Source organism: Chiloscyllium punctatum, chromosome 26, assembly GCF_047496795.1.
Source record: "Chiloscyllium punctatum isolate Juve2018m chromosome 26, sChiPun1.3, whole genome shotgun sequence".
In the NCBI taxonomy this organism is placed as follows: Eukaryota; Metazoa; Chordata; class Chondrichthyes; order Orectolobiformes; family Hemiscylliidae; genus Chiloscyllium; species Chiloscyllium punctatum.
In genome coordinates, this window is record NC_092764.1 from 51760708 (window position 1) to 51783508 (window position 22801).

Below are 22801 nucleotides of genomic sequence, written 5' to 3' on the forward strand. Positions count from 1 at the left end.
TGTGCAAAATCCACCCAGACAGTCACCCGAGGCTGGAACCGAACCCGTGTCTCTGGCACTATGAGGTAGCAGTGCTAACCACTGAGCCAACATGCCACCCAGATTGATGGATTTCTGATTACCAATGGGGTATGGGGTTGTGGGGATAGGGTGGGTAAAAGGCTTTGATTTGTTTGATCAGCCATAATTGTACTGAATGGCAAGGCAGGCTTGACAGACTGAAAGGCCTACTCCTGTTCCTATGTTCCTAAGTAAATTCATACCAATACTATAAGGATTTAAATTTTAAACTACAGTGGATGATACTAGCACTAGATTTATGTAAGGCAGCTTTAAGTCGACAGAGAATTTTTGTTGCTACATTTTGCAACTGCTGGCACTGCTAGTTCCCACTCCCGGCCACCCTGAGCTACTCCTTATATACACTAGTCTGTTAACTGAAACATTTAACATTTTACATTCCTATGTGTGTTCATACACAATAGGCCTTGTTGGGGCCTGGTCAATAGTTTGATTCCTTCTACAGCTGTGGTCACCAGATAAAATAGGTTTCCATGGTCCTGTAAAGAAAGAACACTGTATGTCACTGTTTAGTCCTTATTAATTCTTTGTATTTCCCTACTGAGTCCAATGTTTCCACTAGCCTTTTCCTTCTGCGTCCATAAATGCAGGAGTCACTGACAACCAGGACCTTATACCGTCTGTGTCAGCAAAGTGCAAAGTTTGATTTTCAAGTTGAACATAAGGGCGGCACGGTGGCACAGTGGTTAGCACTGCTGCCTCACAGCGCCTGAGACCCGGGTTCAATTCCCGCCTCAGGCGACTGACTGTGTGGAGTTTGCACGTTCTCCCCGTGTCTGCGTGGGTTTCCTCCGGGTGCTCCGGTTTCCTCCCACAGTCCAAAGATGTGCAGGTCAGGTGAATTGGCCATGCTAAAATTGCCCGTAGTGTTAGGTAAGGGGTAAATGTAGATGTAGGGGTATGGGTGGGTTACGCTTCGGCGGGGCGGTGTGGACTTGTTGGGCCGAAGGGCCTGTTTCCACACTGTAAGTAATCTAATCTAATCTAATCTAATCTAATCTAATAACCATTCCTTGATCCCCTTCCAATCAAATTATAATGTCATCAGTTCAAAAACTGCTTATAAAATTAAATCCAGCTTTTTTTTTTTGCAGAGATAGAAGCAATAGCATGTGTCCTTAGAAAGGAAAATAGAAAGAAATCAATTATGCCAAACTGAACAAGAAAATAATCACCAAGAAGATTATCACAAAAATGACTTAGACACTGGCCTGCAAACACATGCTGCTGGAAGAACTGCTTGCCCAGTCTGGCTTTATCCCCTCTTTAGTACAGAACAAAGAAACAACTACACAGTGTCACAGTTTGAGCAGCAGCCTTTCATAGTCAATCTTTGGTGAATATTCTGCACTAATTGAAATGTTTCCTTTTCTGAGTCCCACAGCCCATGATAGCCAGGTCTTCATTTCATCTCCAGTGCCTCAAGCCATTCTCTTTTTCTCTAGTTAAACTGAATAAATCCCTGAGTTAGCAAGGCCAGAAACAACTGAATTTTCTACTGTCCCATCAAAACTGTGAAGTCCCCCCCATTTGATTCATCTGGAAGGGAATTATAGAGTTCTTGCCTTTGTGTTAGTTTCCCGAACTCTAAGGCCAGCTTCTCCGCTTCCTTGGAAGTGAAAGGGACTATACATTCCTTTTCTGACACTCCCAAACCCTATTGCTTGTCCTGGGTACAGAGCCCTTTTCACCTGGTCAATCACAGAGCACAAACGACCCCTTTCCTTTGCTGTAACTTACCTCCTCTACATGTCTGCATCATTCTGGCCCTCATTTATCCCTTTCCTTCTGTAATTGATTCTTTGTCTTGTCAGTTACAGCACACCCATCCTCCTTCCCCTAATTTCCTCAACTCTAACTGCAACCGGGTACACTCTCCTTCCTGCTGCTCACACCACATGTCTTTTCATATGAACAGCTTCATCCATTGTCCTGCCTCCTCAATGTTCTTCCAAAATCTACACAACCCAGACTCACACTCAAGAAATTGCTGCTCCCAAACATGTTGGAAAGCAATGCTTCCAAATAACTTCAAACCTCAATTTTATCATAGCTTCTTCTGGCTACTTCTTTCAATTTAAATTGATTTAGTATTGTTCAGTGATGCTTCACATACATTCACAAGTACTATTCACTAAATTCTAAACACACAGAAACTAAACACACACACACACACACACATGTATTTTCCTTCTTTAATCTTCAATTATTATGGTACTTTAAATGAAATTTCTTGGCAACTGTCAAGTTTGTTTTGCCACTGATTCTATTACTTGTCCAGCATTGTTTCTGCATTTGTTTTCTCAGTTCCAAGAATCTATTAATTATAACTGTTTCCTTACCTTTCTTGTCCCTCTGCTGAGAGCCCACCAAATCTTTTACTTCTCCAGTGGGTCCTTGAGATTTGAAAAGTTTTTCTTTATCTCCTTATCAATTTCTCTTTTGTCAACCAGTAATTTAGTTATTTACCACTTGGGTTGCAAATATTATCTTTGGATATGTGTCAATATTTCCACTCATCACTATTTCAAATTTCAGATTCCTGTTGTTTTGTCCATCCTTCATTCTGGCCCCTGCCCGACAGTGACCTCAATGGTTCAGATATACCCTCCCTGGTGATTCTGGCCCAGCTGTCGTGCCATAGGTGTGATCCACCCTGGGATTCACAGTTCTGCATGGCATGTCACCCTTTGAAGCTCCTCTAAGTGCGCTTTGATCACTTGGCACTTGAGTTTCCTGGCACCAGTTCTTTGGTACCCACTGAAATGATCAGTTTTGCAATTGTGAGGTAGACAGGTGATAAATAAAAATACTCAGCTATTGATCAGTCTCATCATTGCTACAGTGCCAATGTGGCATATCTCATCGTCACATGTAGAGGAAGAGGGCTTGTCCTGAGATTCAGTGACACTTCAAGAATCTGAAGTCCTATTCAAAATAAATGATCTTTATTCGATGCAAACATGCGAGTAGACTTTTGCTCTCACAAATGATCATAGAGGTTCTATAGTACATTGGTTGAAGAGTTAATTTATACAGTTACAGAGGTTTGGTTGACATGCTTTTCTCTAATTGCATCATCTTCCCAAATTAATCTCTTCCACTACCTCTTGATTGGTCATGTGATTCTTTGTGTTTTATAGCCAAGTTTTCAATCACCTAAGTTTGTAACAGGTATCTCATGATTCGCAATGTCTGTCGGCCTTCACTTGACTGAACTGGGAAAACTGTGTGAATTATATTGTAAAACAGTGTCGTCACCAACTTTAAATCCAACAATTTATCTCCAATATCACTGAAGATTCACTCAAACATACATGCTAATCTGTATTCTGAAATATTTCATCGTCGCGATCTCATTCCTGAATTTGTGCTAATTTTGAGAGATGCAGTGCTCAGTGGATCTATGTTCTACACAAACCACAATTATTTGTTCCAAACAAACGTTTGTAACTTCAGTAGAATGCAGATTGTGGTCAATGTATCAATTGTTTCCATTTCTGACAAACACAACATACATACGGAATCAGTATTTTCTGCTATTTACAACCATTTATTGCTTATTTCTCTTGTTACAATTTACAAAATTTAGCAGCTCAAATAGTTAGTCTGTTGTAAAATACAACTAAGTAAAGTAAAAGTGCATATTCAATTTCCTTTCAAAAGTGACTATTGAATCTGCTGTTAAAATCCTTTCAGGCAGTGAATTGAAGTATGTTTGATTTGCAATATAATACTCTATTTTTCATTTGTTATTCATTGCTAAGCTGCATAATAATTTAATTACTGTTATATAAAATAAATTATGGCAAGAGGCAAGTACAAAATTAATTTGCTCTTAGGCTACTGTTAAATTTACCATATTCATGCCCCTACTCCTTTGTTCACAAATTGTAAGCTTGCATAATATTTTAAGTAAGTGGTCTCCGAAGGTAACCAACCACTCCTCACAGCTCAGAAAACCATTTAGTCTGTTTTTGCTTTAGGTTCATTCCCAATATGATATTTTGTCCGTTAAAGCATTCACAATTAAAATTATTCATCTCACAATCCTCCACTCCATTGATCCAAATGCTAGGAGTTTTGCAGTACAGTACATTTCAAGAGAAAGCATCATTGTTTCAACATGTTTTAACGAGTACAAGAAACTGTAATTATGTGTTTCCAATGCTTTTCCTGCAAGGTTTGTAATGAGAAGCAAAGTCAGGTGGGAATTATGGGTAAGTTAACTGAAAGCCAACAACAATTTAATTTGGCAGCCACGCTGGCAATTTTGTATTGGCTGCAGTCTCTAATGTGCGCCAATTTTAGGAGATACTGTTACTCCTGAAGATGAGAATTCAAAATAAGTCAGCCAGTCAGCTCAATGAAAGCTAAATGATTTGTGGCTTTGATACTGTTAGTATTTATTTGGAAATGTGCATCAATGAACAGAGATGCTTCAAGAAATGCATGAAACAGATTACTTCTGTGTTGGCATGAAATCCTGCAATGCTAAGGGTCAGACAAATACTGAAATATATGGAGACCTCCTGCATTCTGCAACCTGAAAGGAAGGGTTACATTTATAAATTGAGAATGATCATACTCAAAAAGAGCATACATTCTCTACATTCTAATAGCATTTGTTGACAATTAGAGAAAATTAATACAAAGGGCTCTTTGTATTTAAGTGTTGTTGGCATTCTTCAATCCTTCAGTAACTTATACTATAGCTAGGCACATATATTCGTTTTGTTTTTGATTCCCTATAGTGTGGAAACAGGCCCTTCGGCCCAACAAGTCCACACCAACCCTCCAAAGAATAACCCACCAAGACCCATTCCCCTCTCCCTACTAATGCACCTATCACTATGGGCAATTCACCTGGCCTGCACATCTTTGTGACTGTGGGACACGCAGATACAGGGAGAATGTGCAAACTCCACGCAGACAATCACCCATGGCTGGAATTGAACCTGGGTCCCTGGCGCTGCGAGGCAGCAGTGCTCACCACTGAGCCACCACGCCACCTTAGGTTTTTGAAAATAACATTTCTGAAAACTAAGGAGACTGGCTACAGCAGCAAAAATGTTGCCTTTGCTCAGAAAAAGAGTTGCTTTCTGGAGTAAAAACAGAAATTGCTGGAAAGACTCAGCAGGTCTGGCAGAATCTGTGGGGGAATAAAAAGTAGAATTGATTAATGCACTACTATGCAAAGCATACTCTGCTTTCTTTCCACACAGGATAAAGTGAGGAATGCAGATGCTGGGGATCAGAGCTTAAAAATGTGTTGCTGGAAAAGCGCAGCAGGTCAGGCAGCATCAAAGGAGAAGGAGAATCGACGTTTCGGGCATAAGCCCTTCTTCAGGAATCTTTCTTTCCACATATGCTGCCAGAACCATTGAGACTCTCCTGCAATTGCTGTTTTTGTTTCAGATCTTCAGCATCTGCAGTTCTTCCTGTTAGTTTTGCTTTTCAGGGTCATTCAGACCACTACACTTTCAGGGAAAGGTCACATGACCCATTCTGTGGGTGCCAAATATATGTTGATTTTGAACACAGACAGTGAGACAGAACTTGTCACAGAAGAAACATCTATTTTCCTCTCATTAAACAAAAACTAAGCAGAGAACTGGTTCTGATGAAGAGTCACCAGACTCCAAACATTAACTCTGCTTTCTCCCTACAGATGCTGCCTGACTTGCTGAGTTCACCAGCAATTTCTAAGTTTATATCAAGTGTATATGAATTGGCCAAAAACACAAACCTTGAGTATTGTAGGGTTGTAAAATCATAGTTAATTACTATTGTGTGACCAAAGATTAGCTATTCCAGCTTCCCCGGGAAGATGTCTTGGAAAGGTTTTTTGTTTGGTGATTTTTGGGCCACACCTAAAAGTTTAGGTTCAAGAAAGAGGCAAAATCACCGACGATTTCTGGCTTAGCTTTCTGCAAAGCTCTATTTATTGTAAATTAACACTTTATACAATTATATGTTGTACAGACAGGTCAATGGAATGGTGGTCAGAGATATTGAAAATCCGGGACCTCATTGTGAAACCAGCAATTATACAGGATTGTCAGGTCCAGAAAACACTCCTATTATTACTGAATAGAAATGTGAAGGGAAAAATCAGCAAAGTTTTCCAATATAAGAAGATACCGAGAACAAGAATGAGCAGTCCAACTTACTTGAAGTCATTGATGAATCTTGAACTGAAGTTGTTCAGATAGTGGAACAATACAGAGCAGTGAGGAGAGAAGCTGGAGTGAAACGAGGGCTGTCGGGGACAGTAAGTTTTCCCACTTAAAAGGGGAGTCAGGCCTCCATTTTTACAGAGTGGCAAGGAGAGAAGGTGGAGTGAAGCGAGGGCTGCCGGGAAGGTAAGGGCTTAATTTATATCTGGGCAGTGGCTGAACCCGAGATACTACACTTGTAGTATCGCCCTCCCGCCACCCCCTCACCCCCCCCAACCCCCTCCTCTAATCAGAAGAAAAAGACTCTGTAAGGTAAGGCTTTTATTTTTTCTTTATCTTTCTTTTTCATATATTTAAGTGCATTGTTTGGTTTTAGTTAGTTGATATAAAGCTAAGCTGACAATGGCAGGGGACCTCAGACCTTGGTATGGGAGCTTAGAAACGTGGCTGATGTTCCTGACTCTTACATGTGCAAGAAGTGTGTCCAGTTGCAGCTCTTGGTTGACCGCATGACGGCTCTGGAGCTGCGGATGGACTCACTGTGGGGCATCCACGATGCTGAGGAGGTCGTGGATAGCACGTTTAGTGAGCTGGTCACACCGCAGGTTAGAATTGTTGAGGGAGACAGTGAATTGGGACCAAAAGGTAGAAAAAGAGTAGGAAGGCAGTGCAGGTGTTCCCTGCCGTCATCTCCCTCCAAAACAGGTACACCGTTTTGGAAATTGTTGGGGGTGATGACTTACCAGGAGAGGGCAGCAGTTGTCAAGATCATGGCACCGTGGCAGGCATGCTGTTCAGAAGGGCAGGAAAAAGACTCGTAGGGCCATAGTCATAGGGGATTCTATTGTGAGGGGAGTAGATAGGCAGTTCTATGGCCGAAAACAGGACTCCTGGATGGTATGTTGCCTCCCAGGTCCTCGGGTCAGGGATGTCACCGATTGACTGCAGAGCATTCTAAAGGGGAGGGTGAACAGCCAGTTGGCTTGGTGCATTTCGGCACCAATGATATAACGAGAAAACGAGCTGAGGTCCTGAAAGAAGAATTTAGGGAGCTAGGAGAGAAGTTAAAGAGGAGGACCTCAAAGGTAGTGATCTCGGGATTACTACCAGTGCCATGTGCTAGCCGGGGTAGAAATGAAAAAATAGGCAGGATGAACACGTGGCTTGAGGGATGGTGTAGGAGGGAGGAGTTCAGATTTGTTGGACATTGGGACCGGTTCTAGGGAAGGTGTGACTATTACAAAATGGACAGTTTACATCTGAACCAGACTGGAATCTATGTCCTTGGGGAATGTTTGCTACTACTGTTGGGAAGGTTTTAAACTAATGTGGCAGGAGGCTGGGAACCAGAAGAGAAACGAGTAGGCAGTGAGCTGGAGACTGGAGACTGTAAGAATCATGAAGATAGCATTAATAAGGGGAAGAGCAGATAAACGCAAAAGAACTGGTGCCCTGAAATGCATCTACTTTAATGCAAGGAGTTTAGTGTGTAAGGCAGATGAACTTAGGGCTTGGATTGGTGCCTGGGAGTATGATGTTATTGCAATCACAGAGACTTGGTTGAAGGAAGGGCATGATTATTGGCAACTAACTGTTCCAAGATATAGACCCTTCAGAGAGGACAGGGAGGGAAGTAAAAGGGGGGGGTGGAGTTGCGTTGCTGGTCAGGGATGATATCAAGGCTGTGCTAAAGGAGGACACTATGGCGGTCTTGGGTAGTGAGGCATTATGGGTGGAGCTGAGAAATAAGAAGGGTGCAGCTACATTGTTGGGGCTGTATTACAGGCCTCCCAACAGTGAGCATGAGGTAGAAGAACAAATAGGTAAACAGATTATGGAAAGATGTAGAGGCAATAGCTAGTGGTGATGGGAGATTTTAATTTTCCCAACATTGACTGGGATAAACTTAGCGTCAGAGGTCTGGATGGTGTAGAATTTGTAAGAAGCTTCCAGGAGAGTTTTCTAGAGCAGTATGTCAATAGTCCGACAAAGGAAGGAGCCATATTGGACCTGGTATTGGGGAATGAGCCAGGACAGGTGGTAGAAGTTGTGGTGGGGGATTTCTTTGGGAACAGTGACCACAATTCTGTAAGTTTTAGAATACTTGTAGACAAAGATGAGCGTGGTCCTAAAGGAAGAGTACTAAACTGGGCCAAGGCCAATTATATCAAAATTAGGTAGGAGCTCGGAAATGTGGATTGGACACAACTATTTGAAGGCAAGTCCACATTTGATGTGTAGGAGGCTTTCAAAAATAGGTTAAAGGTAGTGCAGGATAGGCATGTGTCCCATTGAAGGCAAAAGATAGGAAAGGCAAGATTTGTGAACCATGGATGACAGGAGAAATTGTACAACTATCCAAGAGGAAAAGGGAAGCATACATAAGGTTCTAGGCAGCTGAGAACAGAATGGGCCCTGGAGGAATATCGGAAGAGTAGGACAAGTCTCAAACGAGGAATCAAGTGGGCGAAAAGGGGTCATGAAATAGCTTTAGTGAGCAGAATTAAGAAGAATCCCAAAGCATTTTATTTTTATATAAGAAGCAAGCAGGTAACTAGAGAAAGGATTGGTCCACTAAAGGATAATAGAGGAAGGCTGTGTGTTGAACCTGAGAGAATGGGTGAGATTCTGAATGATTACTTTGCATCAGTGTTCACTGAGGAGAGAAACATGATGAATGTTGAGATTAGAGGTAGAAGTTTGAGTGGTCTGGATCACGTTAACATAAGTAGGGAAGATGTTTGGGTAGGCTAGAGGTTATTAAGGTGGTCAAATCCCCAGGACCGGATGGGATCTATCCCAGGTTACTGAGCGAGGCGAGAGAGAAAATAGCTGGGGCCCTGACAGATATCTTTGTAGCATCCTTAAATACAGGTGAGGTGTCAGAGGACTGGAAGGTTGCTCATGTTGTCCCTCTGTACAAGAAGGGTAGTGGGGATATTCTGGGTAACTACAGACCAGTGAGCCTGACGTCAGTGGTGAGAAAGTTGCTGGAGAAAATACTAAGGGATAGAATCTATTTATTTTTAGAAAATAATGGGCTTATCAGTGATAGGCAACATGGTTTTATGCGGGGGAAATCATGCCTTACCAACTTAATAGAGTTCTTTGAGGAAGTGACCAAGTTGATAGACGATAGAAGGGCTGTTGATATCATATACATGGACTTTAGTAAGGTGTTTGATAAGGTTCCCCATGGTAAACTAATGGAGAAAAAGTGAAGTCACATGGCGTGCAGGGTGTTCTAGCTAGGTGGATAAAGAACTGGTTGAGCAACAGGAGACAGACAGTAGTGGTTGAAGGGAGTTTCTCAAAATGGAGAAAGATGACCAGTGGTGTTCCACAGGGATCAGTGCTAGGGCCACTGTTGTTTGTGATATACATAAATGACCTGGAAAAGGGCACTGTTGGTATGATCAGCAAGTTTGCAGATGATGCGAAGATTGGTAGAATGGCAGAACGCATAAGGGATTGTCAAAGAATACAGGAGAATATAGGTAGACTGGAAAGTTGGGTGGAAAAGTGGCAGATGGATTTCAATCCAGACAAATGTGAGGTGATGCATTTAGGCAAGTCTAATTCTAGAGCAAATTATACAATGAACAGAAGAGCCTTGGGAAATCTGGGATTGTAGGTCCATTGTACCCTGAAGGTTGCTGCACAGGTGGATAGAGTGGTCAAGAAGGCATATAGCATGCTTGTCTTCATTGGATGGGGTATTGAGTGTAAGAGCTGGGAAGTCATGTTAAAATTGTAGAAGACATTGGTTCGGCCACATTTAGAATACTGTGTACAGTTCTGACCGCCACATTACCAAAAGGATGTGGACGCTTTGGAGAGGGTGAAGAGAAGGTTTACAAGGATATTGCTGGTGCTAGCTATGAAGAGAGGTTGAGTAGGTTGGGTTTGTTTTCATTAGAAAAAAAGGAGATTGAAGGGGGACCTGATTGAGGTTTACAAAATCATGAAGGGTATAGACAGGGTGGATAGAGACAAGCTTTTTCCCAGAGTGAAGGATTCAGTAACAAGAGGTCATGCTTCCAAGGTAAGAGGTGAAATGTTTAAGGGGGATACACACAGCAAGTACTTCACACAGAGGGTGGTGGGCATCTGGAACGCATTGCCAGCAGAGGTGGTAGAGGTGGGCACAGTAGATTCATTTAACATGCATCTAGGTGGGGAGCAGAGGAATACAGATGTTTAGGCAAAAGTGAGGACTGCAGATGCTGGAAATCAGAGTCTAGATTAGTGTGGTGCTGGAAAAGCACAGCAGGTCAGGCAGCATCCAAGGAGCAGGAAAATCGACATTTCAGGTAAAAGCCCTTCATCAGGACTAAAGGCAGGGAATCTCAGATTTAGACAGTAGACTTGGATCGGCTCAGGCTTGGAGGGCCAAAGGGCCTGTTCCTGTGCTGTAAATTTTCTTTGTTCTTTGTTATAATACAGTGGACATTTGTTTTTAGCTGATTTTACAATGATGTCAAATGATGAGATGACACAAATTCAAGATCAGCATTTCAATCGATTGTCTTCCAAAGGATTGTCAGCACCAGTGACTGAGGTAATGGTAAGTAAGCAACAATCATCAGTAACGCAACTGAAATGTGATAATGTGGTAGTTCACCGGGAAACATCTAGGCAGGGAAAGTGAAGACAATCAAGCTACTCATGAAGCTGAAGTAAAGGACTAATATTCTACAACATAGATGTATGAACAGATGGAGAATGAAAATTTGCTTGCACAAAATGAAGATATGCTACATACAATTCCATGTAAGCCGGATCAATGTCTACAGATTCAGGACATGATTAATATAAAAAAAAAACTTGACTCAGTAGGATATGGCAAAAAAAAGTAGTCATTTTCACAGAGCAGTAATTTAGTGTGGACAGTGTCTACATCATCATATTGAAGTAAGTCTTAACTAACTTAGACTCTTAGTAGTTGTTTTTCACCCTTCTTTCTTTCAAGGACTACAATGAACTCAAGCATATCATGATCTGTTTCAAATATATATTCACACACTGCTGCGGAGTTACTTAAATCTATCTCATTACTCATGAATAACTCTATTGTGTCCTGATCCTTTCTTGGTTCTCAGATACACTGTTATAAAAAACTATCCCAGACACACTCAGGAAATTCACTAACTCTCTGACATGTACTGAATGAGAGAAGGGCTGTAGATGTCATATACTTGGACTTCAGTAAGGCGTTTGATAAGGTTTCCCATGGGAGGGTGATGGAGAAGGTGAAGTCGCGTGGGGTCCAGGGTATACTAGCTAGATGGATAGAGAACTGGCTGGGCATCAGGAGACAGAAAGTAGTAGTGGAAGAGAGTTTCTCCAAATGGAGAGCTGTGACCAGTGGTGTTCCACAGGGATTTGTGTTGGGACTACTGTTGATGGTGATATACATAAATGATCTGGAGGAAGGTATAGGTGATCTGATTAGCAAGTTTGCACTAAGATTGGTGGAGTAGCAGATAGTGAAAGGACTGTCAGAGAATGCAGCAGAATATAGATAGATTGGAGAGTTGGGTGGAGAAATGGTACATGGATTTCAATCCAGGCAATTGTGAGGTGATGCATTTTGGAAGAATTTAAGAGCAAACTATATGGTAAATGGAAAAACCCTGGGGAAAATTAATGTACAGAGTGATCTGAGTGTTCAGGTCCATTGTACCCTGAAGGTGGCAATGCAGGTCGATAGAGTGGTCAAGAAGGCATACAACATGCTTTCTTTCATTGGACTTAACTATATAGGTCCTGTCCTTATTCGTTTTTCTGAAATGCACTGCTTTGCATTTATCCAAATTAAACTCCATCTGCCTCTTATTAGCCCTTTGGCCCAGTTCATCAAGATCTATTTGTAATCTTAGATCACCTTCTTCACTGTCCATTATATCACCAATTTTGATGTCATCCGCAAACTTATTAAATCCAAATCATTTATATAAATGACAAACAACGATGAACTCAGCACAAATTTCTAAAGGCTTCCAGTCACAGGCTTCCTGGTCACAGGCTTCCAGTCTAAAAAGCAACCTTTCACCACCGCCCTCTGTCTCCTACTGTCAAGCCAATTTTGTATCCAATTGGTAAGCTCTACTAAAGTCCATGTAGACAACGCCTCTTCTTTCATGTTGGTCACATCTTCAATGAGTTTCTTTTTTCATCCCTTTTTTTGTGGTCATCATTGGCAGTGCAAATATTTATTGCTCATCCCTACTTTCTGTTGAATGGACTTGCTTGGTAGGCCTTTCCCAAGGGCAGTTAAATATCAATCATATTACTGCGTGTCTGGATTTACATGAAGGCCAGACCAGGTAATGATGGCAGATCTCCCCTGAAAGAACGTGGACACATCCATTAGGAATTGGCAGCTGGAAAGCTCAATGATAATAAGCTCGAGGCTCTAATAATTGATGCATGCTGGGCATAGCTTCACATGCATTTTTGAGTGTGTTTGAATTTCTAGACCAACACATTTAGCTCTCTGAGTTATATCTATTTTGATCTATTACACCTAACTCCAATACTCCTCCAATAATTGCAACATTTAAGAGGCATGCTGGCAGGTGGGACTAGATTGGGTTGGGATATTTGGTCAGCATGGAAGGGTCTGTTTCCATGCTGTACGTCTCTATGACTCTATGACTCTAAGAGTGGAGAAAAGTCAGAAACAGGAACAAGTGTGGACCATTGAGCCTGTACTCTGCCGTTCAATACCATCATGGCTGATACTTGAATTCAACTCCACTTTGCTATAGAAAATCCTCATATCCCTTGACTCCATTAAAATCAACAATGTTATCAATCCAAGAATTATTCCCCATGCCACTGTCACTTCAAAACACAAAAATATGCTAAACTTATCAGCATTTTGAAATTCCAGAATAACTTAGTAAAACTGATCAAAAGTATAACTTGATATTCAGTTCTTTTTATCTGAAAACCTTAGCCTGCACTATCTCAAATAAGTTATGGTCATTGGCAATATAATTCAGAGAAAATTATTGAAAGAAATTAGAAATCAGAACTGTGCCTACATGAACACTAAACTGGAATTAGATTACTCACTGAGATTACACAGCGTGGGTGTAGAGTTACTTCGCTGTGTGGAAAATAAACAAGTTGAAAAGGTGGCAGAATCAGACAGCATTTTAGGAAACTAAAAGCCACAAATGAGTGCCTGTACATGTCAGGCCTGGCGCTTCAGACTTAACACATAACCTCTGTGTGGGTGGGTAATAAATAGCATTTCAACATTGATGGCAAACTTTAACTCAAGCCACCGAACACTTGGGCAGAAGGCAAACACTTACCTGTTCCTCGTGGAAGATGCTTGCTATATCTCAAGGACAACGCCTCATCAGCATGCCAGCAGTGGCCTGCGTACCCCAAAGGGCTGACTTTCTACAGTTCATAAGCCCTCCCCACCAGTGGAATATTGGATGCACTAAAGACCGAGCTAGACCAAGGTGGACAAAGTCAGTATTGAAGTGGATCCTGAAAGTATAATCCCGGCCCCACAGACATAATTCATGTACTTGCACTTCATGCTTGTTCCCTCCCCATTTCTGCAACTGGGCCAAGTTAAAACTGACCCTCGAATCAGTGAAAGATTCCAACACATTCACTATTACCTTAAAAGACTTCCCATTTCAAAAATTGGTAAATCTTGTACATGCTTAAGAGATAACCTGTGAGGTAAATTTGCCCACAGTGTACTACGGTGTAACTGTGTGATGGGTCATGACGTCACAAAAAGGCAGCACCCTAGAAAAAGAACTCATCATTATGTAACACCTTATTATCAAAACAAATAACCAAATTGCTTCACATACAACAAATAATCAAAAAGGAGCAGTGAGCTCGACAGTTCCTCTGGCTTTAGCCTCATGCAGCCACCATTTTCTTGACCTGTCTGTAGTGGCATGTTTTCAGCTGACTAGGCCTCAACGTCTGCCATTTCCTCCCTAAGTCTCTCGACCTATCCTTCCTCCTTTAAGATCCTCCCTAAAACACTCCTCTTTAAGTAATTACTCAATCCTCCTCATGACTCCTTCTTTGTCTCGCCATCCTGTTTTTGCCTAATTATGCCTTTATGAAGTGCCTCAGGACATTATTCCAAGCTTAAGCTATTTGAGTGCAAACTATTGTGGGTGGTTGATAATTGATCTGGATTGCTGATCCTGACTGTTTATACTGGTTCATTATAAAATGTAAATATACACGTCAAGTAACTGTGAAATCACATACGGTACAGATATAATAGAATTGACATTACAATAAAGAAGATGAAGAGTTAGACCAAAATGATGCTGCAGTCTCTGCATCATCTTTTCTTTCAGGAAAGCAGTCTATGGTCTTGCAAGTCCTTTTAGATTCAAAATTTGGTTCTTTGGCATTAGACGTCTTAGCATTATCGGTGTCATTTCGCCTCCAGAATAACACCCGTAACATGCATGCTTAACGCTGATGTGAACGAGGTGAGACACCATTCTTGGTGAGGCCATAAGCACATATACACGTAGCATCACCAGCAACTGTGCAAAAATCGGCACGTTGTGGAAGCAATCGGTGCCTTTTTGGAGTTCAACACTCCAGATGATGCCGTCTTTTAACTTTGTCATTCTGAACATTTCTTCAGCAGATCGAAGCTCCCCTTGCCTCCATCTCCAATGGATCATCAACTAGGTTAGCTATTGATTTTTTTTAATACTCTATCTGTCCAGCGTTCAGCAGCTAACAGTGTATCAGATGTTTCCTCTTCACAAAGGCTGCCCTCAATGAAATGTAGGAGGGACTTTAACCCAACATCAATGTTACAGAAGTGAAAGGTGCAATTTATGAAGATAATTTAGTGGATATGCAGTGGGAATACATAGATATTCTGAAACCCCTTGTTGAGATCAACAAATGATTATGCATTCCGCAATAGAATAAATGTATGCTAAAATCCAATATTATATAGATTATTTTGGATTGCAAAAGGAGGTTGGAAGGAACTATTTTACACTTGCTAAGTGAGTATGAAGGAGAGGGCTTTGTAAGAGGGCATATGTGCGAATGGTGAGGGAAGACAGGCTGATTACAATGCATGTGTGACTGCATCAAGCCAAACAAAAAATCTTTATTTGATATTTTGCCAGAGAAAATATTTGAAATTAATTCAATATGTAATTATTTGTCAGATTTTCAATTTTAAACTCCTGTTCTAATTCATCATCAACTAAATTTGAATAATTCAACTTCAACTGCATCCATTCAGGTTAATCCAAAGTCTATTTTGCAACAGAGTGTAGGAGATTTATTTAGCATAAATTAGCAAAAACATCTTATTTACAGACTCCAAGTTAAATGATTTAATAACATATGTGGGTATACTTTCTTTGGGATTTGTGCTATCTTTTTTAAAGAATAAAACCTAAAAATAAAAGCACAGATACAGTGGTAATGGTACTATTTGACTGCATCATTTAATAAAGAAGTTTTTGGAAAGAGGAGTCCCCGAAAATATAAAGGTACCTCCTAGAAAATCAAAATGTAACTCCTCACAAATAGCGCTTGAAGCAAAGGCCCCTCCTGGAAACAAAAGACATGAGTGAACAACTACGGGGAACCAAATAGATAACTTTAACAATACTATGTTAAATACATCATCAACTAATTAATCTTGTGCATTTCTTAGTACCTGCCTTCTACATATCTTTTCTAGAGGCCCTGCATAGTGTTACTATAGTGGGTACAGCATGGCCAGTCAATTTCAGTGGAGGAGACTGAAGATGGAGTTGTGGGACACCCTTGAGTAACACTGTCTCTACAAAGCACCTTCACGACATGGGTCACAACAGTCTGGGTTAGCTGGCTGAGAGACAACCACAAGGACATTGATGGAGTGGCAGTGGAAGTTTGAAAGCTGTCTTTTAGATTGGGCAGTTGCACAAAGATAATGCCACGATGAATTGGTTGGTGATCCTAGTCATCTGACAGAGCACAACTGCTGTGGTCACCTTTGAATACCAGTACCTCCTGTCATGGTGGCAGCAAGCTAAACCTGCATGATAGCAAACTGCATGAGAGCAGTCTGCTTTTCTGTGGCAGAAGCTGACTTTGCACTGCTTCAGAGTGAGTTCACACCGGATGATTTCAGTGATGCACGGCTGTTGCTTGTGTTACAGTGGAAGCTAGATTTTAGCCATGATTAGGTCTGCAAGTGTAACAATGAAGTTGGCCACCATTTCAATGCCAGAAAGGATGCCTTCCAAGTTCTGCACAAACCTTGTGCCAAATATCTCTACATTCCTTGATGCTGGCACAAGCTTTTTTGGCAGCTCTGCCAACTGTGGATACTCTCCAACCTTCTTCTGTAGGTTACCTGATTGAAATTCTCACCTGTCTTCTACAGCTGCTGTTGTATATGGCCTTCCCCTTATGGCAGACTGGCACTGTATTACCCTTTGGTTTCAAAGATTGATAGCCACTTTGTCCCTGTTACTTCAAGACATGCATATTCCATCACTATCATATCTTTGATATTACCCACCATGTCAGTCCTTGACCTGGTAGTTAAGAGTGTGAGAGTGATAGGATTTCTTCTTTATCACTGCCTTCCTGTCATTGAATTCTTGTGGCACTAGAATCCAGCTTCTAAGTGCTAGACTCCTATTACTTAATGCTGTAGTTATCTGGTCCCACCACATTTGCACATTTGTCCAAATAAGCTCCATGCTCCTGTGGATACAGGACTTCTCTCCTTCTGACAAAATCATAGAGTCACATCAGAGAACCTTCAAGACTGCCTACAAACTGTTCCTGCATAGCTGAGTGTTCTGCTTGCTCACCTCTCTTCTTCAATCAGTTCCATAAACCTCTCCAGCCCAGATGTACATCACCTCTAAGAGGGGCTGGCTGGCTCCCCTACTATGGCATGCAACCACACAACAGTGCAATTAGCACTGGCTGGAGTGAGCTACCATGCAAATTAGCAGGCAGCCATAAAGTCCACATGCTGGATTGGGAGCAATTTTCATGGATTAGTTATTCACTGTGATACCCTTGTGTAAATTCAGCCCTTTCCAATTTTATGTGATATATTTTCTTCAAACCAGACTATTCATCTGATGATAATCTTGAATGGATCTTCACTATGTTTAATTTTCTTGCCATGCTCATAAAAAGTTGAGAGATAATTGTTCTTTCTTGTAAATTTTGCATAATTCCATTGAACAATCAACAAAAGAGGTGAAAGCCTACAGTAATCGTATTCCTCTTGTATCTTTCTCCTTGCATAGTGGCAAAATTAAGCATAACATAAAGTATGATAAAAATTAATTAATTATATTTCATGGTTTAAATATTACTAAAAGCAAGATAATATCCTTGAGTTTAAACTTAACAAGCAAAATTCTGTTACCTTATCAAAATGCTTAATGTTCAGTGTATTTTAGAATTTGGTTCAAATCGGACAAAGTTTCAAGAACTGAATAAAATACGTGCAAAGGTAACAACAAAGGAATTGATTTTTTGTGGAATAAAACAAAAACTGCTGATACTGAAAATTTGAAATAATAATAGAAATTGCTGGCGAAACTCAGCGGGTCTGGAAGCATCTGTGAAGAAAGAGCAGAGTTAATATTTCAAGTCCAGAGACTCACCAGTTCTGATGAAGAGCCAATAGACTCAAAATGTTAACTTTGTTTTCTCTCCACAGATGCTGCCAGACATCCTGAGATTCTCCAGCTATTTCTGAGATTTTGTACAGTCTGGAAAAGTAGCGAAGAACAAACTATGCAAAACAAGCTAAAAATATAAAGTACAAACAAGTTGAAGATTTCAATTTGCTAAAAAGCAGAGTGATCTCATCCATGCAGTCACCCAAAGTTCTATTCAGATACTTCAGTTAGGAAATACCATCAGTGCACTGAGTATAAAAATCTGACAACATAACTGCTTCAAATTAAACAGCCTCTGCTGAATAATAAGTCATTCAGAAAAACTCTTGAGTTACAGTAGGGTCTTTCATGAAATTTCCCTATATGACATTGAGCACAAAACGCAATGCATACTGGCTGAAGAAATGTCAGGTTCTTTAAATATTTACCTGGCACACATATCAAAAGTGGTATCTGGAGTTATGTTTTCGAAGCTTTTTTCCTTAAATAAAATCTTCACCTCAAAATGTAATCCTTTGAAAAACTAATGTATAATTTTGTGGCAGGCACAGATCAAATCTCCTATAAGATTAATAAACAAAGAATTATAGATTCATTTCTGTCTTTTCTGTATCTCTTTCGGAATTTGCTTTGGGTGTTGTATTTAAAATGAATGTGAGCATTCATGTGAGCATAATAGTTGCTAGTACTGGTCCACATTTCATTGTATGAATTCTGGTGATCATTGATAATCTTCCCTTGGCCTCACTCCTCATTATCCCTGTAGTTCACCAGCCCTACAATTCCCTGATTTCTTTCAATTTCTCCGATTCTGGATTCTTGTCTATCCCCAATTTTCATTGTTCCATCATTGGACCCATGCCTCTAGTTGTCTAGTCCCTAAGCTCTGGTACCCCCACATTAACTTGCCAACTCTTTGTCTCTCTCTCTGTCTCTCTCTTCTTCTAAGATGCTCCTTATATCCCAGCTCTTTTGACTTAAATTTGTCAAGTTTTAGTTAGGACACAACTAGAGTATTACATTCAGCACAAGTCACTACATTCTATGGAGGATATGAGAGTCCTGGAAAAGGTGCAGAGGAGATTTGTCATAAAGGTTCTAAGGAGAAGAGATTTTAGCTCTAAGGTTAGGCTGGCTGTTCTTCTTGGAAAAGAAGATTGGGGGAGATTTGACAGAGGTGTATATGATCCTAACAAATCCAGACAAAGAGAAGCTATTCTCATTAGCTGATGTACAAGGATTATGAGATACTTGATTAATATGTTGGGCAAATAGTGGCTGGGCAGGTGATGAAGAGCTTTTTTCCACACTGAGAGGTAATGACCCGGAATTACACAGCAGAGGTTGACAATGCCTAGTCACAGAATCCTGGTAATACTATAGCAGGAACAGTAATGCAGCATTTAAATGTGCAGAAGAGCCTCAGAGTTTGGGAGATCTGCAGCCTTGTACCTTTAGACCTACTCAGATAAGTAACTGAGGGAACATATGGAAGGACAGCAGGCTTCCACAAGTTGTTTCCCTTTTATTTTCTGAATTTGTGGTCACTGCAGGTTCTAGCTGGCCTACCATCAGCCTCCATTTGTCAGTCCTGGAGAACAGCTATAACTAGACCATTTGGGAGGAGACTGGGAAGCCTCCATTGTCGACAAGATCCAAGGCCTCCAAAATTAACATGCTGATGCATCCGTGAGCAGGTGCCAGTCCCAGCAGAAAGCAAATTGAGACTCCAAGTAGCAAAAAGCTTGATATGACCAAATTCCTGCAAATTAATCACATTTTGGGCTGGATAATAGAGAAGAATCCAAGAAGCCCGAAACACAAACCGCCTATTGCAAAGAGGTGTTTTTGCAGAATTGTTGAGGTCTAAAGGAGATTCAGTTCTTGAAATAATCAGGAACAGTTTAAAGTTTCCAAAGCAATACAAATTATGCATTGCAGCAACACACCAAGGCTCCTTCCATTGCACCTTCCAAACCCGCAACCTCTACCACTTAGAAGGACTTGGGAACACCACCAGTTGCAAATTTCCCTCCAAGCCACACACCACTCTGACTTGGAAATATATTATAACTCATTCCTGCCACTGGTTCAAAAACCTGGAACTCATCCTAAATGCACTGTAGAAGCACTGATGATACCAGGTCTACAGCAGTGGTTCAAATTGCTGACCATCTTCTGAAGGACAATTAAGATGGACAAGTGCTGGACTTGCCAAATGAAGCTTACAATCCCATGGAAAAATAAACAAAGCTTATGCCACAGTCAATAGGGTTAGTGAATGGAGATTGGATGAGGAAACTATTTCAGTACAATTTTTCTTGGTTTAATAATAAAGATTTATTAGTGTTGCCAGTATAATATGCAATGAAATGATATATAAAATTCAGAAAAGGCATCATCTGAGGAGAAATAGAGTTAATATTACAGGTTGATGAACTGAAGAAATAAATGCTTCATTGATAAAACCACAAAGTTTTCTTGAGTTGGAGATGTGATCACTGTATTGCAAGATATTTTACCATAATGTGCCTTTAAGATAGGTAGCTATGTAAAATACCTTCCATCTCTAGATGCATTTGGAGATGAGTTGGGTAACAGCAGTATTCAATGTCTCACACTGAATATTGCACACTGAGAAAATTACTGGGATTTACAATCACTTTCAAAATCTGACTGCTGGAGTTTCAATACTTCAACTACTGATGGGTTTTTTTCCCTTGATAAGTATACTAGTTTAATTACATTCTGTCATGAAGTATAAAATGCTCAGCCTCTAGTGTCATTAATTTAACCTCTCAATTCCTGCAGAACTAAAATTTTAATGAGTAATTAAGTCCATGGTGCTTGTCAGTGAAAATAGCAACAAGACAAGCAGAACCATTAGTCTGATGCAGTGTTTTTCCAAGATAATGTCCTACCCTGACTTGTCAAAGAAACTGCATCTCCAGAGTTCAAATCACTAAGTGCTGAAGAAAATCTGACTGAAAGGAAATGCTGTGGGCTTCTTTAGACCTGTTAGAACACATTAGCAAAGTGTCATTCATCTCCCCATCAACTCACCCAATTTAAACTGTCTAGAACTGCGAATCAGGACAGACTTTTAAATAAAAATGTATCCTTTGCCATATTTTCTAATCACTTGGGTTACACTTTCAACGGGGAATTTGTGAAAGCAATACTATACTTAAGCATATTGCATTATAGTACAGAGTATTCTCATACATGAGCTCTTTTTTTTTGTGAATACTCATTGGCATAATAACATGGTGTAACAGAGACCAATATCACACTGGCATACAAACACAAAAATACTGTTTACCTAATTCTGCAGTGAGTTGAATATAGGTATAGTTCACTGCATTTGACCTAATGTTTTAGAAGTTCACAATTAAGAGAAGCAATATGGGAATTTTTAATACTCTGTTTAGGCTAGCTTACAAATACTAAGTGGTGTATTAGTAAAAGATTTTCTGTATAAGTCATGATCATTTCAGATACTCCACATGTTTAGAGATCAATCTTCACATTAATCTTCTCCATCTCAGAATTTTAATCCTGGAAGAGATTGTATCAAGCCTAAAATAAATAAAGTGGATAAGATGTATGCTGTGGAAGAAACTTATCTCAGAAAGAGTCAAACAGCCCTGGAAGAGCTCCATCAAACTGATCCCAACAGATGTGACTCCTTTTGACACACTGTAAAGATGCACAGCAATCAGATTGGAAATTAAATCTGTAGAGCTGTGATAGCAGGGTTTATTGGCACCTTTCCTATCTTCTCTTTCCTTTCTCAACACTGATAAAAATTGATAACAATTCACAGTAATTCACTCTTCCAGTACGAAGCAGCAGAGCCCATATTAATACCATAGGCAGAAGTTAGGTAACTGAAACTCTGCTTAAGAATGAGACTAATCCAAAAGAAGTGTTTCACATGTCTTCGTCAATTGAGGCTCTGGAAGTTAGCAGAGACAGCTCAGACTGAAGCTGAGGATGAAGGAGTTCCAGCATGGTATTTTAATAATGTGTACGAAATAGTTCGTAATGAAACACATTTCTTGAAATGACAAGTGTTAAGGAATATAAAGACATTATCTTTTCATTTTTCTGTATTTTTGATTGTAGACTCAAATAGGGAAAGATCTGTTTTAAAAGCAAAGGATTGTTGAAGGATTACTGCGCACTTTAAAAGCAAGTTATCTGACACTCATTGTAAGTGTTATTTACACAGCTGTTGGTTTAATCAGTGGGAAAAACCTAGTTTCAGATACTTTGGAAGCAGAAGACTGTGTACAAATGGAACCAGCAGCAAGAAGCTAACTGGTCTCTGAAGTGGTGATCAGTTATTGATGACAAAACTGTTAGTTACATCCTCCAGTCTGACTTTTCATTTTCCTACCCTATGTTCTTTCTTTATAATGTAGTTCTCTCAATTTGAGGAAAGGAAAGATCTTTCAAAACTTGTCATCCCTGTTATCTTCAGTCCTGACAGACTTTCCTTCATCGCAAGCTACAATGATTGCAGACACACTTATTGGGCTGTATTACAGAGCTTCACCAGATTTGTCTCAATAACTAAACAGATTTGACAATTCCTACATTGTCCCCCTTGATAATAGCAATTGTAGTGTTACTCTACTGTATCAATTTCCTTCTCCCTGACATCATAGCGACTGTTAGTCTCCTAGGGATTGAGGTGCAGGATAAAGTGATGATCACTGTACATTACCTTGTGAGTAAAATTTAAGAGGCTGTAATATTACACATTGTTAGGATCAGTTCCAGGGCAAATACTCCAACAGGGCAAATACTCCAACTTTGTACAGATCAGGCATTGTACCTCAAACCATTAAACTC